This window comes from Salvelinus alpinus, chromosome 22 (assembly GCF_045679555.1).
Source record: "Salvelinus alpinus chromosome 22, SLU_Salpinus.1, whole genome shotgun sequence".
NCBI classification, from domain to species: domain Eukaryota; kingdom Metazoa; phylum Chordata; class Actinopteri; order Salmoniformes; family Salmonidae; genus Salvelinus; species Salvelinus alpinus.
The window spans coordinates 6,002,078-6,013,263 of record NC_092107.1 but is presented as its reverse complement, the minus strand read 5'-3'; the positions used below and the strand labels follow the sequence as shown (position 1 = coordinate 6,013,263).

At 43.8% G+C, this 11,186-nt stretch overlaps 1 pseudogene; it reads left to right on the top strand.

Moving 5' to 3' along the window:
* Window positions 1–4,588: 4,588 nt before the first annotated feature.
* The window catches only part of LOC139549846 (Fanconi anemia group J protein homolog), a 56,745-nt pseudogene continuing 50,147 nt past the window's right edge, over window positions 4,589–11,186 (top strand).

The following is an 11,186-nucleotide window of genomic DNA, read 5'->3' as shown; positions in this document are numbered from 1 at the left end:
TCCTCTCTAGTCTCTACCAACAACCTGTCAGAGCCCTGTGCTGATGGGACCTTTATTCAAAACAGACTCCTCAACCTGGAACCACTCACAACTGGGCTGCATGTTGGACCGCGTACTAAACGGCACCGTATTCCCTCCCTACATTGTGCACTACTTCTGACCAGAGTCCTATGGAGCTGCCACTATGGGCCCTGGTCAAAAGTTGTGCACTATATAGGGAATAGGGTACCATTTCGGACACAGGCTTAAAAGACTAGCCTCCTCCTCACAGGATACCATTAGGGAGGACCATTGCATGCCTCAGTTAGAACTGGAGGTAACTAAGCTTGTGTAAAAGAGCAGCAGCAGCAACAGATAAATCTCCTGTTGGATTTGTTGTTAGTTTGTAAGATGACAGCGATCTGATTGGAGACATCTATCAGGACATAGAGGAGAACAGATGTTTACAATGTAGCTGAGGGAAATAATGCAAACAAATAGGCTCAGCTCTCTGTCTGTCCTTTATCTCTGTCTGACTCTATTTTTTTATTTTTTTATTTAACTTGGCAAGTCAGTTAAGAACAAATTCTTACTTACAATGAAAGCCTTCCCCGGACGACACTGGGCCAATTGTACACTGCCCTATAGGACTCCCAATCACAGCCAGGTGTGATGCAGCCTGGATTCAAACCAGGTACTGCAGTGATGCCTCTTGCACTGAGATGCAGTATCTTAGACCACTGCGCCACTCGGGTTTCTCTTTGTCTGTCTGGCTCTCCTTTCTCTCTGTCTCTCCTCTCTCTGTCTCTCTGTCTGACTCTCCTTTCTCTCTGTCTCTCTCTCTCTGTCTCTCTTTTCTCTCTGTCTCTCCTCTCTCTGTCTCTCTGTCTGACTCTCCTTTCTCTCTGTCTCTCTCTCTGTCTCTCTTTTCTCTCTGTCTCTCTGTCTGTCTCTCTTTTCTCTCTGTCTCTCCTTTCTCTGTCTCTCTGTCTGTCTCTCCTTTCTCTCTGTCTCTCCTCTCTCTGTCTCTCTGTCTGACTCCTTTCTCTCTGTCTCTCTCTCTGTCTCTCTTTTCTCTCTGTCTCTCTGTCTGTCTCTCTTTTCTCTCTGTCTCTCTCTCTGTCTCTCTCTCTCTCTTTCTGTCTGACTCTCCTTTCTCTCTGTCTCTCTCTCTGTCTCTCTTTTCTCTCTGTCTCTCTGTCTGTCTCTCTTTTCTCTCTGTCTCTCTGTCTGTCTCTCCTTTCTCTCTGTCTGTCTCTCTTTTCTCTCTGTCTCTCTGTCTGTCTCTCTGTCTGTCTCTCTGTCTGTCTCTCCTTTCTCTGTCTGTCTGTCTGTCTGTCTGTCTGTCTGTCTGTCTGTCTGTCTGTCTGTCTGTCTGTCTGTCTGTCTGTCTGTCTGTCTGTCTGTCTGTCTGTCTGTCTGTCTGTCTGTCTGTCTGTCTGTCCTTTCTCTCTCTCTCTGTCTGTCTGTCTCTCCTTTCTCTCTTTCTAATTTCTCTCTCTTGCTCTCTGTCTTTTCTCTCTCTCTCTCTCTCTCTCTCTCTCTCATCTCTCCTAATTTCTCTCTCTCTCCTTTCTATTTTTCTCTCTCTCTCCATCTCCCTCCCTCTCTCTACCCCCTCTTTCTCTCTCCTCTCTGCTGTCCTGTCAAATCATTCAATAGCGTGTGTTTTCCCAGTGACACTGTAAATACCTTGAGACCTGACTAATTCCAAAACAAATATTCTCAACAGCATTTATTCAAAGGTAGTGACAACCTTCCATACAGTACACCTGCTACAATGACCATATTTTCATTACATTAGGGGAAATATAGAATATATTTACTGTACTAACATGCTCCCCAGGTTGCAATAGTGAATATTTTGGCTCTGCCTCTCTAAAACTATACTGCGTCCCAAATGGTGCCATATTCCATACAAAGTAGTGCACTATAGGTAGGTAAAAAGTGCCATTTGGGACGCATATTATCATGTATAGACATAGGACAGTCAGTGCCGTTGAAGTTGCATCCTCATCACTTTGCTGCTGATGGGTTCTCCATCTTTCATAACAACTCATGTTTTAAATGATGCCCCTGTCACACGGCACCTCCTATAAGATAAATATTCTGTTCCATTTTCATACACAGCGGCGGCTCCTTAGTGGTCGACGGTTGCTGGGCCACCGTAGTGGAAGCCTCATCCTGATCAGGCAGTGATGTATTGTGAGCAGTGGGCTGTGTGAAGCATCACTGAGGATCACACACACATGCATGCACATGCGCACACACACATAGGTGCACACACACACACACACACACACACACACACACACACACACACACACACACACACACACACACACACACACACACACACACACACACACACACACACACACACACACACACACACACACACACACACACACACACACACACACACACACACACACACACACACACACACTGTGGAAGGAAGATCAAGGTGCTATAATGTAATAGAGTAGAGATCTGCTTTTCAACTTTGTAGTGCGGTGTCGTCCACATCACGGGGCTGTGGTCGGGGTAATAATGGTGTGATGGCTATTTCTGTGACATCTGACCAGGGATTAGACAGCAGGCCACAGAGCCTGGTTCCTATGGAGCAGCTGGAAGTACCAGAGAGAAATAATAAACACGGCTAGCCTAACCAGCTTCATCAGGAGAGAAAATTAAGACTGCCGTCTGAAACCAACAAACCTGGTGGCACTGAAACTTATTTTGGTAAACGGGTGAGGGATGCAGAAATGTAAGAAATGTAACCCCTGTCAAGTTTCTAGACAGAGCTATGGATGCTAGGACTGACAGTCATCAGATCAAAATGATCGTCTTAAGCATGTTTTAAAGCTGTACAGTGTTTGTTTACAATTGCAAAATAAGCTTTTATTTTGAGCTCTGATGGGGTAAAACAGTTGAACTAAGCTCATGAGGCATGTATAGTTTAGCCAATATTCTTCAACAATCAACCTCTATATATCATTCATTTAAAAGTTCAAAAAAATGGATGTACTAATTGCAAACTGTAGCTTTAATAAGTGTATGACAGGCTGCTTGGTAGAGAGAGTCATAACAGTGCAGAAATAGCATGGAGCAGACCAGCCCTGATTTCAGACTGGGCAGTAAAATGAGATGGGGGCTACTTTCCAAATGGTATCCTATTCCCTTTATAGTGAAAAGGGGGCCATTTGGGAGGCAACTGGAGTCTGTCTTCATATCACTGTCCTCATAACAAACCCACAAACTGTGAGTCATCTCATATTTATATTTGAGAGGGGTATGAGCAGATAATAGAACAAACGATTGTTGTGATCATCATCACATATTGGAAACCTGCGCTTGGCAGAACTATACAGAGACATGCCACCTTTCTCTGTCAACTGGTTTTACTGTGAAACAGAGCAGGCACTGTTTGAGCAGTGTATCTAGCAATGTCTGTGTTCCAAATGGCACCTTATTCCCTATTTGGTGCACTACTCTTGACCAGGGCCCAAAGTAATGTGTTATATATGTATTAGGATGCCAGTTGGGACACAACCAGTGCTCACAGTACTCAATGGAATATATTAAATTGTTTTCAGTAGGAAAAAAAATCTAAATACAAACATTTTATGAAAATGAACCTGCTAACAAATACTGACTGTATTAGAGCAAACCGTGTGTGAAAAGACCCAATTATAATGTATTTTCAAATCTGTTTGTTGTTGGGTTGTTTGACATTATATCCTGCTGTATATAAACATATCAGTTCTGTCTGTTGGGGTAATACCAAACATGACTATAAAACAGGTCTAGCAAACAGCAGTTTTCAGCACATTCCAGATTTAGAAACATTTTCAGTGGCTGACAATGCACCCTATTCCCTATGTAGTGCACTACTTTTGACCAAAGCCATGGAGTCAAAGGTAGTGTGCAAAATAGGGAATAGGGTGTCATTTGGGACATAGTTTAGATTCGGGTCTACATGACCATAACACATGCCACTCCCTGGTTCTCCATCAAAACTACAACCAGAGAAGGTTGTTGACTATGTCTGCTATAACCCCCATACACCTGGCTGTACACAAACTGACATATATTTATACAAGCCACAAACATTACTCCATGTTTCCTGTGGTTAACTATAGCAAGTTCATTGGTCCATAGAGTTGGTGGGTCAGCCAGTCTATCCATGTTGGGGATTTGTTTCTCATTGTTTCTCAGGTTCATTAAACTGGCCTATAAACATTATGGCTGCACATGCACACACACTAGTCAGAACACACTCATAAACCCACCGCTTTCAGTGGCTGTGTCTCAAATGGGACTCCATTCTGTATATATGTAGTGCACTACTTTTGGCCAGGACTCATAGGGTGCCACTTGGAACACAGACACTGAAAGCTGTGGGTTTATGAGTGAGTTCTGATTAGTTGCCGCTCTCCTCTCCTCCAGTCCAGTGACTAGCTACATCACTATATTACGATGAGAAGTTGAGAAGTCCCAGTCCAGGTTTGGAGAATTTAGTTCCTGATCCCACTGATGTTGGGGGCCCCCGTCCTCTCTACTGGGGTACCGTGGTGTGTGTGTGTGGGATTTTGTTTGAGGAAACATGAAGCAGAAGCAGAGGGTGGACGGTTGGTTCCCCCTAGAATACTGTTAGTTATGAGGTAACCTGAGCCTGGGTCTGTTATTGTTCTCTTAATAGCTGTGACAACCATGTGTGTTCTGTGTCTCAAATAACACTATATTCACTAGGTAAAAGTAGTGTACTATATAGTGAATAGGGTGCCATTTGTGACGTACACTCAGACTTATTGGTGTGGCAGGTTGTGTGGATAAATACTTTCATCTCTGTGTTGTGGTGTGAAATATAAACACTTCACACACACGGCGGGTCTATAGGATAGAAATCAGATCTGTAATATAGGAAAATGAAGCCCGGCACGTTTGTGATGGTAACTTCCAGAGCAGGTACATTTGGCATGATCAGTGGACTTATGGGTGTGATGTGTGTGTGCGTGCGTGTGTGCGCGTGTGTCTGTATGTGTGTGTGTGCATGTGGTTGCGTGTGTGTGTGGGTGCATACCTGCGTGCCTGCATGTGTGTGTGCATGTGTGCCTGCTTGCTTGCTTGCTTGCTTTGCGTATGTGTGTGTAGGCTTTCAGAGTGGGGGAATAGGGGAAAGGAGGGCACAGACAGAAACAGAGTTCACAGGTGGTTTCCATTAGGCTGCGTATCATTCCTGCCTCTCCATCATCTTCTGGTTCATCATCTTCAGGAAGAAGTGCTTTTAAAGAGTCTCTGTTTAGTGTTTCTGGATCCTGCCTCTGGAAAATACTACAATAAATGAATGCTACTAAACGCATGCTGAAAGGTTGGATACTGACCATTGACTGAGGAGCGTGCTAGACATACAAACTCTGTGCAAACAGCAAAACAATGGAACACCTCAACTCCACCCACTCAAAACACCCACCCCTTTGAGAACAAACAAATACTTGGAGGATTTCTTTAGAGCCGACTACACCAATTGGTTTTGTTTGGCTATTTCTGAGAAGTCTGATCTCTTACTAACAGTGGCCTCAAGTCTATTCTTCTTCTCCTTTAGAGCTAGAGGCCCTCCTCCTACCCTGAAGAGTGGTTAACCTCAGAGAGGATAAAAAGACAAGCAGTCCATCATCATATGAGTCATAGGTTAAGTCCAAAATAGTACCTTATCAAAAGTAGTGCACTATATAGGGAACATGGTGCAGTGTACTATGTAGGGTATAGGGTGCCATTTGGGACGCACACATAATGTTTGTCTGAGTCTGCCCTGGGCAAACTAAATATGTCTCTTCAGCCCACAGTAGCAGAGGACATGAAATGATGCCTGTCTCTCCATTCTCTCTCTCTCTGTCTGTCTCTTCTTTCTACCGTGGTTCACAGAGACACACCCTCTCTGGGGCCACAGCTCTTTCGATGTCAGCTATCCAACTAACTTCATTACCTGTATTATCTGCTATTATGGGATGGAGAAAAAAGGGAGACTATTGGTTCCTCATTGTGAGCCAAGTCACGGTTTACTTACAGTTAGAGAGATGTTCACATATACTTACACTGACACACACACACACACACACACACACACACACACACACACACACACACACACACACACACACACACACACACACACACACACACACACACACACACACACACACACACACACACACACACACACACACACACACACACACAGATCACCTCTTAACCCCACCACTGGTCTCCCCAGTCCCCACAGTCAGCATGGCTTCAAAGAGTATAGACTACAGTATCAAATACATGCATCAAACACCCTCTCCCTGTTTATACAAGACATACAGTGCTATATAAATAAACACTGTGTCAGCTGCTGTGTTCTGTCCTTTATTCTGCTTCCCTCCGGACATACAGTGTTCCCCATTTCCCCTCGTAAAGTTTGATCTTTATCCTAATCCCTCATTTACCTGTTAATGATAGTGTCTCCGGATCTATCAGTGACACCTACCACCATACAATGTAATGTATTGGCTATGTACTACTGGACCGTGCTATTATTCTCAGAAACTATTAGAAGTTAACTTACAATGACAAAAACAAGCTCTATCTCCTGTCCTTGTTTTGTACCTCTGTGTATGTCTCTTCCCCAGGTAATGTCCTGATGGTGTCTGCGACCCTGGGTTGCTATCATCCGTATCCACGGAAGACTGCAGGTGGCTGAAGGCCAGGCGGAGCCAGGAAATTGCCTTGGGCCTTTGTGCTAACCCCCTCCTCCCCATCCCCCAAACACACACCCTCCTCCAGTCTTCCAAAATGGCACCGCATTCCCTATATAGTGCACATCATTTTGACCAATACCTATATTCCTAATAGTGCACTACTTTTGACAAGAGCCCTTTGGGTACTACTTAAATGTAGTAGATTATTTAGGGAATAGGGTGCCATTTGGGATGAAGCCTTCATCTGTAGTGAGCACATCCATCTGTCTGCTGAGGTCTGATTCTTCACACTCGGTCAGCCCCTCCCTTTGGCAGCAGCAGCACGGACTGGCAGAGCCGCTGCACTATCCATCCGTACACTACGAACCTCGCCAAGGATGAGGATATCCAACTACTGTATCAGTGGGAACTGGGAAACAATTTCTCTCGCCCAGGGAAGCGGCTATAATGTGATGCACCTAGAGGCAGACAGACTGGCTGTTGGGGGTTTTAGATGCAGAAAACAGCCATACATTCAGGCCGCCAGGATCAATTCCAACCAGGCTCCTCCAACTTGTCCAGTCAAATCAAACCCTTAGTAAAATGATAACCTGGTCCCAGATCTGTTTGTGCTCTTGCCAACTCCATTGCTGTCATTGTCAATCCATGTTTGGCATAACAATGAGTGACAGGGAGTTGCATGATAAAAAAACAGATTGGCCTTCAGGCTAGTCAAATTATGCTTTTAGTCCAAGGATATAAGCTTTGGTGGTAATTTATCGATCATTAATCAAATATCCATATATTCTGACACTAACATTCCAGGGACTTTGTTCTGAGTCTGAGTACGATTCTGATGCAGATCCCTTTAATTTTCCTCCTGGAATGTATTCTGTTGTCTAGCAGTCTAGCACTGGAATGAAGCCCCCTTTCACAGACTGGCTCAGGAATTCTCTAGCAAAACAATTCAATTGTTCAAGTAAATACTTCTTTGCCAGGGACCAAAACAGAGAGAACAGAAAGAAAACGATGGCGCTACGAAACGAATCTCATTACTTTGAAACGTTGTCGCTTCACAGAGTCTGGAAAGTTCTGATTCTCCTCAGTCCTTCAGCAATAACAAAGTCATGACAACGGGAGTTGGCATGGTAATGAACACCCACTATTTGGCCTATGATGTCATCTCTGCGTCCCAAATGGCACCCTAATAGGAAACTTCAGATGCACCTTTGTTTGGACCCATGCTTTAATCTCTAGAGACAGACAGACAGACAGACAGACAGACAGACAGACAGACAGACAGACAGACAGACAGACAGACAGACAGACAGACAGACAGACAGACAGACAGACAGACAGACAGACAGACAGACAGACAGACAGACAGACAGACAGACAGACAGACCTACGTAACCTACAGTCATTCAGACAAGGGGATCTCCAGACAGTGTTGCTCTCTCTACCATCCCACATTCAGGCCACACAAGTGGCGCTCAGCTAGTGTTTGGGATATATGTTCATGTGCATCGTGCTGAGGGAAGAAGAAGATGACGCTATGTGAGGAAGAGGATGCTCTGCAACAATAAGCATGCATCCATGGACACTCTATTTCACCAGCAGCAGGGCTGTAACCATGGTCTGAGCTTTAGTGAGGTCAGGACAGACCAAAGATATTTGAAGCCCAGCCATTATCACATTGGTTGCTGTAGCTTCCTTCACCTCAGTCGAACTACGAACACATAGCTTATTAGCTATACAATTAGCTGCTTCACATGAACTCACATTAACTCAGCACCAAGATTAAAAACTGTGATTTAATACATACAGAGTGATCTGTTAGCAGAAATGTATTTTATTAACAAAAAGTAAACAAATGAGTTGCAATTCCACACTTTTTTCTATTGGGTAGGGAGACATTTTTGCAGTTATAAAGCTAATTTCCTGCAATTCTACAAATTCTTCCATGTCTTATGCCATGTTAATATGATATCTGAGTGAGAGTGACTAACAAAATCCTTGGGGGCCCTGAGTGCCCGGTCAGCAATTCGACCATAATTAGGCCTACTACAAGTTTAGATAGCTGGCTAGACTAACTAGACTAATTTATACATTTAAAAAAAATGTTAACTGACATGGGCTAATTGAGTGATTGTCAGTGAGTGACATATAACAAGAGGAAAAGTTCTGATGCATAACAGTTTCGAAATTGCACCTTGTGTATTCTACTACTCTAAGTCTCAACAGTAACTTGAGACCAGGACTGAGTTTAAGGTTTAAAAAATATATATTATTCGAAAAATTATATAGGTCCGGACCTCGGTCTCCTCTTATGTAGTTACAGACCTGATCAACAGTGAGGTGGAGTGATGAGGTCATAGCTGTAATGGTTGTGATTGGCTGATGTAGAGTTGTTTTGGTGTGTGTCCTAAATGGTAAAATTGTATTTGTCACATGCCCCAAATACAACAAGCTCTTAACCAACAGTGCACTTCAACAAATAGAGTTAAGAAAAGATGTACTAAATAAATTAAAGTAAAAATAAAAAGTAACACAGTAGAATTATATAACAATAACGAGGCTATATACAGGGGGCCCGGTACCGAGTAAATGTGCGGGGGTACAGGTTAGTCAAGGTCATTTGTACATGTAGGTAGGGGTAAAGTGACTATGCTTAGATGATAAACAGCGAGTAGCAGCAGTGTAAAAACAAATGGTGGGGGTCAATGTAAATAGTCCGGGTGGCCATTTGATGAATTGTTCAGCACTCTTATGGCTTGGGGGTAGAAGCTGTTAATAAGAAGCCCCTTGGACCTAGACTTGGCGCTCCAGTACCGCTTGCCATGTGGTAGCAGAGAGAACAGTCTATGACTTGGGTGACTGGAGTCTTTGACGCTTTTTTGGCCTTTCCTCTGACACCGCCTGTTATATAGGTCCTGGATGGCAGGAAGCTTGGTCCCAGTGATATATTGGGCCGTACGCACTACCCTCTGTAGCGCCTTACATTCAGATACAGAGCAGTTGCCATACCAGGTGATAATGCAACCAGTGAGGATGCTCTCGATGGTGCAGCTGTATAACCTTTTGAGGATCTGGGCACCCATGCAAAATAATTTCAGTCTCCTGAGGGGGAAAAGGTGTTGTTGTGCCCTCTTCATGACTGTCTTGGTGTGTTTGGACCATGATAGTTTGTTGGTGATGTGCTTTATATAGAATGATCTGTCCAGTAGCGTGCCCATGATAACTAGGGACTCAGCCTTAATGTGTGTTCGCAGACAGAGGAGGCTAGAGTAGTTTTGGTGTGTGTTCCCAGAGACATTAGGCCCCAGCCAAAGTCCCCCACTCCCTTTTCTCCCTGTACCAACACTGAATATGATATCCTTTTAGTTATCATGAGCACGCTACTGGACAGATCATCCTATCTAAATCACTCAGGATCATCTGCTGGACTAGGGCCCAGAGTGTTTCCTGCCCAGGATATTCTTAGTCAGGGAAAACACTGGGCCCTAACCATTTGTGATGTGCAGTTCACAAATGATTTGTTCTTATTGAACGACTCTTTTGACTGACTCGAGAGTCATGATTTGTTGATTTGTTTTTTCGAGTGACTCATTAGTCGTTGACCTGCTGACTCATTCATTTTAGTAGTTTGTTTGATACACGCTCCTCCGCATCAGTGGCTCCAGAGACGTGCTCCGACCAACAGCTGTCTATCATGTGTGTGCAGTAAAATATATCATGCTGCAGGCAGCGCAGATAAGAAGACATGTTGAGAACTGATAATTGATTGCATGGTGCAATAATTAATGCAATGATTTATTAATGAATGTTATGATGGACACATCTTTGTAGAACCAAAACATACAATTGTACACTTTATTTGGATAGTCCATCTGTAGATTCTCTACAGACTAGCTACAGACTATCAATAAGATTGCAACTATCTACTAACCCTAACCCTAGCCCTAACCCTTACCCTAACCTTAACCCTTATCCAAACTCTAGACTTAACCCTTACTTACCCTAACCCTAGCTCTAAACCTAAACCTTACCCTTATTCTAAACCTAACCCTAACTGCAACCTTAGCAAGCAGTTGCTTATCAACAGATAGTTTGTTGATAGTATGACCGTCATCAGAGAATCTACAGATAGACTATCCGGACTATCTAAAGTGTGACCACATACACTGCCTCTGCTCAACAAACTTGAGAATTAACCATTTGGGGGGCTACAGTTGGCAAAAAATATTGCGCTTATCACCCTCACGGCAGTCTAGCTAGTCTAGAATTCCACAAAGCCTGGTCTCTGCTCCACTCCGTTGGTGGAGTTCATCAGAAACTTCCTTCACCATGGAGTGGAGTTTAGTCAGCCAACGGCAGTCAAGCGACGCATTAGGCCAAGAGTCGTTCACAATCTAGTCCGGTTGCAGCCACAACTAGACCTCGTTTCAAATGTATCAAGAAATAAGCTTATATCCATGCCTAGCA